The sequence below is a fragment of the Leptodactylus fuscus genome, chromosome 9, assembly GCF_031893055.1.
Source record: "Leptodactylus fuscus isolate aLepFus1 chromosome 9, aLepFus1.hap2, whole genome shotgun sequence".
Lineage (NCBI taxonomy): Eukaryota > Metazoa > Chordata > Amphibia > Anura > Leptodactylidae > Leptodactylus > Leptodactylus fuscus.
Window position 1 is genome coordinate 23467423 of NC_134273.1, and position 10900 is coordinate 23478322.

A 10900-nucleotide genomic window follows, 5' to 3' on the forward strand; every position below is an offset into this window, starting at 1 on the left:
TCAGGCGGCGCTATGCCAGAGCCTCAGGGAGGGTGGCATTTTTGTCCATTTTTGTCCAAGCTGTCCTGGACTGGCTTAGCACCGAGCGGTGGTTTGGGGAGGCCACTGGAGCAGCGCTGCTCCAGCAGCCTCCTCTCACGCTCAGGCAGAGAGCAGGTCGTCTCCGTGCCTGCTCTCTGCCGGCGAACGGCGCTAAGCCCCTCCCCCTGTAATTTGCCACGCCCCCTCCGCTCTCTCCGGCGGGGGGGAGGGGTGGCTTTCTGCAGTTCGCCTCGGGCGGCGAAAGGGGCAGGTTCGCCCCTGGTGTGCGCTTCCCCTTTGTATTGGGGTACCCAAGGCGCACCCAAATAGTACGGCATGGTGAGCGGCATGATGGTCTCCAGAGAAGTAGGAACAAAAGACACATGCAAGGCAGCAGCCTCTGGGGACCCGCTTGGGCTGATAGCTTCATGATCACTAAGATCCAACATAATGGCAGATTGATGGATATATTGATTGATCTAGATGGATATAGCACTATACTAGAAAGTCTATGAAAGTGAGCTTACCCAAGATGGTGGCACCCAGGAGGCTCCGCTGACGCTGTTCTGGTAGGAGGGCGGTCCCTTTGAAGTTGCTGCTTCAGATTGGCTGGATTTGAACCTTTCCCGCCTGAGCGCTGGTTTGGCGGGCCGGCGGTTAACCTCTGCGGAGCTGTAAACTTTTTGTATGATGCAGCTCCTGTTGAGGCTGGCTTTTAACCCCTTGTGGGCCGGGCTCACGTGCACAGGCGATGTCGCAGCAATAAATACAGTCCGGTAACGGCTGAAAGTGTCTGTGGCTTGCAAAATGGTGGCACCAACTTGGCAAACAGTGCAACGGTCCACTGTCTTTGCGATTTTATCCCGGCAGGCTAGCGACAGGTAGTCCAGGCACATAACACAGAGTCTACAGTATAATCCACAGGGTAAAGTCTGTTACACAGCCAATAAAGGATTTCAGCTCACCACTTGTAGAGATGATTTTTCTAGGAGTTTTCTCCGTGGTAGTCTGTAGATGAGGGTAAGGACATGGGAGTCTGATCCTGCCGAGTACACCAAAATATTTGACATGCAGAAACCCGGTGGAGAAGACCAAAAAGGGAGAGTAAAGATGACTCTGGCTGTGCCCCCTGCTAGGCCTGGGACACTGCTCACACACTCCAATCCCTCCCCAGTGCTGGACACAGTTAAAGGTGATGCTGTTGATGATGCAGGTACGAACTTGGAAGCCCAGGTTTGCAGTAAACCAACAGTTTATTTTCAACAGCAACCAGCTAGAACAACCAGCAGCTGTGCAGATGGAAATATCGGTTGCAGTTCACGCCCATTGCCTCGCTCCCAGGAGGCTGCCCAGGGATGATGCAAGCTCTATCATAAAAGTCCACTACTATTCCTCCTCTCGTGCCACTCCCAATTTAGTGAGATGGGGATTCTAGTGGGACAAGGAGTTGCCGACAGGGCTCTGGTTACCTGGAAGCTAGTCCCAACTGCGTGCCTCCTGTCGGTTCCTCCGTTGCTCCTCCTGGCACGGCTGGCAAACGTCTCTGAGATACTGAAGTATATCCCCTGTCTCAGGGCTGTCTATGGATGAGCCTGGGGCGATGAATATTCCTCCAAGGGCTGTAAGAGCCGATCGTTGGCCCAGATTCTGGCTGCAGTGCAGGATACCTCTGCACACTTACCCTTCAGCACCTAACTGCCAGAACCCTGGACCAGGGATCACCAAGGAGATGCATGCCTACACTATCTATCTATTATCTATCTATCTATCTATCTATCTATCTATCTATCTATCTCCTATCTATCTATCCATCTCCTATCTATCTATCCATCTATCTATCTCTATCTATCTATCTATGTATCTATCTATCTATCTATCCATCCATCCATCCATCCATCCATCCATCCATCTATCTATCTATCTATCATCTATCTACGTATCTAGCTATCTATCTTACTTTATCTATCTGCCTATATCTTAATTATCTATCTAGTTCCTTTTTTATTTTCACAGTCTTTTAGGCTCTAATGCATTGGATTCCTTCCAGGTTGACTTGTAACATTTTCTAGTAGTTGATCTTGCTCATGAGATACTCATTACATTTATTAAAACTGGGCTTTGAGCCAGAGTCAATTGCTACATTTCTGTCCTGGTCCTAGTGCTTGATATTCTGTTCAGCGCTCATTAGTTACACTCATTAACCTCTAATGATTAACAGGTGATTAAAGAGACAGGAACATCTCCAAGCGAGAGGCTCTCATATATATTACACACTACAAATCTGTGCAAAGATTTTCTTTGCGGTAGAATATTAAAGGAGAACCAATATGAGGAGGTAGAGTGCTCATAAATCTGGTAGAAGGGCGGCTGCAGTGTACTATAAATCTCAGAACAACTGTTTGCTGTCCATCTGCCGTTACAGACTTTGTACTCATTTTTATGGCTTATTACACATTGTAAGTTTGGTAATGGTGAACGACATCATAATATTATGACGTGTAATTCCTACTAATATGACACAGAATTTTATATATATATATATTTTTTTTTTGTACGAAAAAAGGCTAGGGCTAATTTTTGGGGTAGGTCTTATTCTTCAGACTCTTGTAAAATGGTTAGAGCTAGTAACAATAACCTTAACCATTGATGGTGCAGTGTCAGTGGGTCTCTCTAAACATTTTGCATGGCAGTCACCCCCGTCCCCTCTCTATCTCCTCTACTTTACGCTAAGTGGAGCGACCACGTCTGGTCATGTCCGGTCACATAGGTAGCCAGGCCCACAACATAGTGGCTGAGAAGTGGACTTGAAAGCGGGTGAGCAGATTTTGCCCTGCCGTGACGGGAGGTAGCAGGGCACTTGTCCAGGACGGTTGGGAGCTACAGTATGCCTATTCTCCATCCAGGTGACAACCTAGCACTGGAGGTGCTGACTGTGACTAGGACTTATTTTTTGGTTAGGGCTTATATTTTAAGCCTACTCTAAAGACCCTGTAAAATCAAGCTAGGACTTATTTGTGAGAACCCAGGGCTGTGTGTCCGACAACGTGATCTGTACTACAGGGTCACCACAAGGTACAATTCTTACTCCTTTCCTCCCATCGTTTTCTAAAGACCTGAGCCCCTCCTGTTTGAGCACTTCACTGGTGCTTTAGTACATATCACCCTACTATGGTATGTTTTTTTCCATGCCAGATAATCTTTCCATGGCCATGTACTCATGTTCTCAAAAACAACAGCCTCGCTCTTCTTTCCCATAATTGTACCTGCAAACCAGTTACAGTTTCACTTGTGCACTCATTTCTATAGAAACATGATGATAATGGTGAAGGCCCTCAACATACAGTTGTCTGTATACACTGCATAGCACATAATGCTATTTGGTGTGGTCCATGCTGTGGACTCTTCATATCTATGCATGAGAAGACAGTCCTTGACCAACGCTGTTATAAAACAAATCATAGGAAGGATTGTATACAGTGAAGAAATAGGCAGAAGGAGGGACACGTATAGATTTAACCAGTGTCCTCAGGTTCTCAGCGGCCATTGAGCAAGATATGCTGTAGGTCTATGACCTCTACTGAACTAATGTATGATGTATGATGTGAACTATGGTGGATGTCCACATGGCTTATTTGGGCGTAAATACACAGTCCAGTCATATTAATGTGAGCACCGCCTACTTTTGACGTCACGTTAAATAACCAATCGCAGAAAGCAAGTGTCATCAGCCATCTGGGTGCACTCATCATTGTGGAAAGCACGATGGATCAACACAAGTATGCATGTATCCTTGCGGACCATGTTCATCCCTATATGCAAATGTTTTTCCTCAGGATGATGGCATCTACCAGCAGGACATTGTGACGTGTCATAAAGCTCGCAGTGTACGTGCGTGGTTCGAGGAGCACCAGGATGAGTTTACCATACTCCCTTGGCCAGCAAATTCCCCGGACTTGAACCCAATCGAGAATCTGTGGGACCACCTCGATCGGGTTGTTCGCGCCATGGATGCTCAACCACATAACCTAGTGCAGCTGGCCGCGGCACTGGAGTCGACATGGCTCAACATCCCAGTGACCATCATCACAACATCCCCTCTCTTCCTGCACGTCTCGCAGCGGTCCGCTCTGCCAAAGGTGGGTATTCTGGATTTTGACAGGTGGTCACATTAATGTGACTGGACTTTGTAGTACCTGGATTTACCTTTTAGGCTGGGTTCACATCTGCACCATTTGCAGACTCTGTTGCAATTGCTGCTGAAAATCGACAGATGAAAAAGTGCTGAAAGTCTGACATTTCACCCAGCGGTTTCAGTGTAATACCACAGACTCCTGGAGGATTCCTTTATAGTCAAAGGGTTCTGTTGGGAACTGTTGGCGTCTGCTGTTTTAGAGGTCCGTGCGTCCTTTGTTCTGGTTTTCCTACGTAGCAGAACAACAGACACCTGGGCGCAGATGTGAACATAACATTACAGTGGTTGTGGTGTGTTTTATAGCCATGTTGAAGTGGAGTTTTTGGCCCCTGATAAACTCTAGTGAACTAACCAGAGGCCAGAATCTAAGGGCCCATGTACACGACCATTTCAGTTTTGAATATTTTCCAAATATCTGTTTTTACTTTTGTTTTGCATAGTGCACTGAATATACATATGGTATTACAATCTAGCATTCCTGTGCAAATGGAGAGGTTATCCGAGACTATAATGCTGACCTGCACTTCCTCTTCTCTAGCAGTGATATCAGGTCCATGGGTGATATGGCCATATTACTGCTCAGTCCCATTCATTAGAATTCCCATTCATTAGAATGGGACTGAGCTGCAGCATGGACATGTGATGAATGGAAGTGATGTCACTTTAAGTACCAGATACCCACTTGTCATACACTGACGGCTTACCCTAGCAATGTGCCATCATTTTATGAGATGGTAACCTTTATGGAAATAACTTTGGCAAAGAGCTTCCATTTCTCTAGACTTCATTAACATAGCCGTAAGCTTATTAGATTTAGAAGGTATATTTTAAGGACAATTTTCAGTGAAATTTGGAATCTCTTTTTGTCCAAGCTCAGGATTTTTTAACTACACTGCATAATATAGCAGCGAGATCAATGCTTCTTTGTATGCATCAAGCAATATATATAACATGTCTATCTCTGCAGAGAACAGAGCTGGCAGAGTGCCCAAATGCACAGCTGTTTGTCAAAGATAGTGTCGCTGTAACAAATATCGATGCCACTCTGAATCCATCAATGTATAGTTTGGCCACTTTCCATATAATGTTCCTAATAATTATATCCATGTAAGTGAATCACTTTAATTGGTCTCAATTTATTACTTTGATAGAAACGACAGAAGTGTTTGGGGTAAAGACACACTTTCAGATTTTGTTGATGCAGTTTTTGAAGACAAAAACCAGGAGTGGATTGGAAAAAGAGTTGAAGAAGAACCATTTGTCTTTTATATGTTCTCACCCTTTTACGATACGTACCTGATTTAGGCGTTAAAAAGACACTCCAGTGTTTTTTTTTTTTTCGTGATTATGCAAGGTAGACTCAAAATCTGCCATTGCTGATGCTGTCACCAATGTTTAGGACCTGTAACCATGTCCAGTAGCATTACTATGCCTACTACCTGAACCCATGTCTAGTTCCGGTAACATCCTAGTACCTATACACATGTCTAGTATCATTACAATGCCTACTACCTATACGCATGTCTAGTACTGTTACTATGCCTACTACCTGAACCCATGTCTAGTTCCGGTAACATCCTAGTACTTATACACTAATTGCAATGGGAATAGGGAAAGGAAATGCACAGCCCAAACAAGAAATTCTTCTTATAATGTAAGGTAGAAATGTCCAGATGACGGTTAACAAATTTTGCCACAAAATTGACACACTAGAGAGCTTGGAATCATATAGTCCGAATGGATCAAATAAGATGGCACATGTTCGATATAATAAGAACATCCAAACACATTATGTGTGCAATTCACACTCACGGTTCCAGGAATATGCAGGTTCGGGTGCACGGAAGATGATTCTCCGTCGACTCGGAGTGTAGATACGAAGAGTAAAGAATCCAGCATCCACGATGATAAAAAATTGAAATTTCCTTTATTTATCTTGAGAGCTAAAAAACATATACGTCCAACAAACAGAGGTGATCCCCACCCCAACACACCGAGCAACAAGAGTGACATCAGCTGACGCGTTTCAGCACGTACGTGCCTTAGTCATGCCTTGGCTATGACTAAGGCACGTACGTGCTGAAACGCGTCAGCTGATGTCACTCTTGTTGCTCGGTGTGTTGGGGTGGGGATCACCTCTGTTTGTTGGACGTATATGTTTTTTAGCTCTCAAGATAAATAAAGGAAATTTCAATTTTTTATCATCGTGGATGCTGGATTCTTTACTCTTAGTACTTATACACGTCTAGTACCATTACCATGCCTACTACCTATATGCATATCTAGTACTGTTATTATGCCTATGCCTACTACCTGAACCCATGTCAAGTACTAGTAACATCTTAGTACCTATACACATGTCTAGTACCATTACCATGCCTGCTACCCATACACATGTCTAGTACTGTTACTATGTCTACGCCTACTACCTGAACCCATGTCTAGTACCGGTACCATCTTAGTACCTATACACATATCTAGTACGGTCTAGTACTGTTACCATGCCCATAAGCATGTCTAGTACTGGTATCATGCCTAGTACATATATGCATGTCTGGCACTATTACCATACCTAGTACCTGTACCATGTTTAGTACTTGTACTCATGTCTAATAATGGTATTTTGACTAGTACCTGCACCAATGTCTAGTAAAATCAAATCAAAAAAGCTTTATTGGCACGTCCGAATAGATATTTGGCATTGCCAAAGCTAGTGAAGTGTGTGTGTGTGTGTGGGGGGGGGTTGGGGTTGGATTCGGGTGGGTGAGTGGTGGGTATGGGGGGTTGGTTTGGGGTATAACAGTCCGTGGAGTCTCATCTTCCTCTTCGTTGGTGACTGCTATATGGGGAGGTGGGGGTGGGGGTGGGTGGGGCGGGTGTATTGGGATAAATATAACAGTCCATGGAGTCTCATCTTCCTCTGGTTTGGTGACAGCTGGACACGTATTGGGCAGCGATCTCCACAGTGGCCTCTTCTTCTCCCAGTAGGATGTAGAGTTTCCTCTTCTCGTCTGCAGATATGAAGTCTGGGATGTGGGCAGAGAGTCTTTGGTAGCAGACGGCCCTCACAGCTGAGTATTTGTACCTGTACCTGTAGTACCTGTACCCATGTCTATTTTCTGTTCCTGCAAAACACTGCGGAGCCAATAATAAAATGGAGCTTCCAGCACCTTAGACTGTGAGAATGGAGTCACCAAAGATCCTTGTAAAGCTACACCAACTGCTGCTGATAACAATGGGGAAAGTAAAGGGGGCCAGAATGCGAGAGAGGGGGAACTATAGGCAGTATGTGAGAGAAGTGGTCCATAGGGAGCAGAGGAGGAGCTGTGTCCCAAAATTTTGGGTCAGTGGAGGTAACCTGAAATGGGGTGTGGGGGAGCCTGTTTTAGAGACAGAGGTAAGTAGGGCTAGTTCACATGTAAATTACATGTGGCTTATTTTGGTCTGGAAAAAAAACGCTTCCTATTTAAGAAGCGGTTTTTGGACCTTGCCGTGTTTTTTGGAGCAGTTTTTGGTAAAAACCGCTTCAAAAAACGCCAGGTGGTTTTCTCCTCCCCTAAAGTGAATGGCCGCAAAAAAAAGCCTTGCGGTTTCGGTTGCTTTTTTTTGCAAAAAAAAGGTAGGCTTTATGCAAAAAAAAGCTAGGCGTTTTCCGCCTCCCATTCGCTTCTATTGCCTTTCCTCAGGTGGAAAGGTTATGTCCCTTTTTTTTTCTGCTAGCATGTGTCTTAATATGGCTTTCTAGGCACGGTCTATATTTAGATGTCACCATTTGCTTATCATATATTTGCAGTGTTCTATTCATGTCATTGTCTCCATCTACTGTGATGTTATTGTGTATCGCTCTCTTTTGTGAGAGCAGTTCCCATCATTTGTATTTCTTACTCCACTTCTTTCTCTATCTACAATGCTATCTCATTTTACAGCATTGTCCCTGTTTTTTAGCATTGTCACTGTGATCAGTTAGTCACAGACTGGCTGCATCTATTAAGTTTTTTGCCTTATATTAAAACCTAGAAATATATCCACTTCAACATGTTTCATCCTCAGGGTTTATAGCACTAATAGTGTTATGGACAGGTATATAATGCCCTCCCTCCTATGTCACAAAGCACCAGCTCTCCTTCTTTCCAATGAAAATCCCTTACTTTGCCTCCTGACTGCACTCTTCTATACTAGCCTAATGACAAGTGGCCTGTAAATCTTCCTTTGTCCTTGTGGCCAATTTGCGTTACAATTTCCCCTTTGCATCATGTATGACTCTTTAATACTCCCCACCTTTCTCTCCAGAATAACTACCAACAGGCTTGGACCTGCTGTCTGTATCTTATGTGACATGGTGACATTCCCCCTTGAACAGGAGTGGTTACTATGAGCGCAATCCGCTCTAAGTATCACCGTATTGAAGTCTGAATTAATAAAGTTGATGTATAAGCTAGCTTAGAGACACACATACACACAGCTTTGATGTATATAGTGGGTTCTGCTTTAATGGAGGGAAAGAGGACCAACATTCAAAAAGTAGGCCTCATAACTGCTAAGGGCTTGTTCACATCTGCGCCCGGTCTCCGTTCATGCAGGTTTCCGTTTCCTGCACAAAACTGAGTAGGAGACGGAAACCTGCAGGACTCTTTCAAACCCATTCATTTGAATGGGTTTGAAAGATGTCCAGCTGTGAGCACCCGTGAGCGTCTCATGCTCTCTGCCGCCAAACCGTTTTGGTTTTTTTTGTTTTTTTTTTTATCGGACACAGAGTCGGACATGCAGTACTCTGTGTCCGGTTTAAAAAAAAGTTTTCTCGGCGGAGAGCATAAAACGCTCACCGGCGCACACAGCCGGACCCGGTCTGACAGCTTTCCGTCTTCTGCCTGCAGAAGACGGAAAGCTCAGAACGGACTCCGGGCGCTAGTGTGAACCTAGCGTAAGCAGTGCTGTATATAGTGCAAGTGCTACCTAGAAACCAGTACACTTTTAATGAACACGTAGACAAAATTATATAGAAATATAGCACCACACATTTATCACATCATAATACTTTTATAAACACCAATTATCATCATAAAGTGCATAATCCAAGAACATATAAATAATACCAAACACATAGTAACACCAAACAGTGTAAAATAGAACCAAAGAACTTCATACCACCATACATTGCAAAAATAATGCCAAATAATATTGTTTTATTATCCCCAAAAACATCCATGCGGTGCCCAAATATGAATGGGATACTGCGCATTTATTTTCTCTAAATTACAGTATTATCCCGCATCACTAGTGGGAATGTATTGTTTTACATTTAAGTATTTGTAGTGACTGATATTAAAGGGGTTGTCCAGAATAAACTGATAATTAACCCCTAGACTAAACTCCCTCCATCCACCAAGCTAACACCAAGTAAACAAAAGGAGAGAATGCCAGCAGCAACCAGAGACACCCAGAAATCACCCTATACAGTATTTATTACTTATTAACCCATTACTAGCACTAACATACCTTTAAAAAAAAAAAAAAAAAAGACTTTCCGCCCGGAACACCCCTTTAAGTTTGGTCTGTCTCCTGTTTTGTATATGTTATATGATGTCAGCATATTTTTCTGTATAATGTGAAAAAGTCAACCCATAAAATCATGTGACAAGTAAGGTATAAAAATTGGAGTCTATTGGAAGTCTATGGGCAGACACACTATAGCTTGTATACTGTGTGTGTTCCTATTTGTTAAAAAATAAAACTAATCTTATTTTGTTTTAGACGACCGATGCTGTCATCATTTGCTAAGAATTTGGAATTCTCTGCACAATCACATTCCCATAAAATTAACAATTTTCAAAATTTGCATTTTTAGGCTCGTAATACAGATAGTCATACCATACCACACGTCTCACTACCGTCATTTAATGTAATTCACCAAAGGATGAGAGCAACGGACATTAAAAGTTAGATACAGACAGAGCCTCCTTCTTTCGGGTGTCTGTCTGCATTCACCCCATGTGAACAACAATTTTACTTTTCTGACGGAAGTAAAATATCTACATGTAGTGCAGACATGTGCAGTCGGCTCTGCCCAGGCCCGATGCCTGGCAGAGTGAATTCAGAGCCGGAAGATGCCACGGGGACGCTGCACAGAGAAGACTTCTCAGAGGATCCAGCCCGATCCTCACTCGTGGACTTGGTAAGTATAATTTGATCGAATGTTGCCTAACCCTGAAACGAGCATTTTCCCCCCATAGACTATAATAGGGTTCGATATTCGATTCGAGTAGTCGAACATTGAGGGGCTACTCGAAACGAATATCGAATCTCAAACATTTTACTGTTCGCTCATCTCTAGACAGAAACAGACTGTAATAACGTTACCGTTATTACAGTCTGTTTCTGTCTAGAGATGAGCGAACAGTACCCTTAGAAAGTTTGTTAATCCTTTAGGATTTGATAGTGAACAATACATTTTGATTATTCATTTTTTGAGTATGGCATTAACCATATAATTCATTAAATGACCACAACTAGGGTTGAGCCGATCTTGAGATTTCAGGATCATTTTTAAAATCCAATTTCTGATCATTTTCCATCTGAACCTGATCCTGATCTAATTTCCGATCCTAATGCAAGTCAATGGGATTTTTTAATGATTGAAGATCGGATTTTAAAAACGATCTTATTCACTACACAGCATGGAGTCCAAAA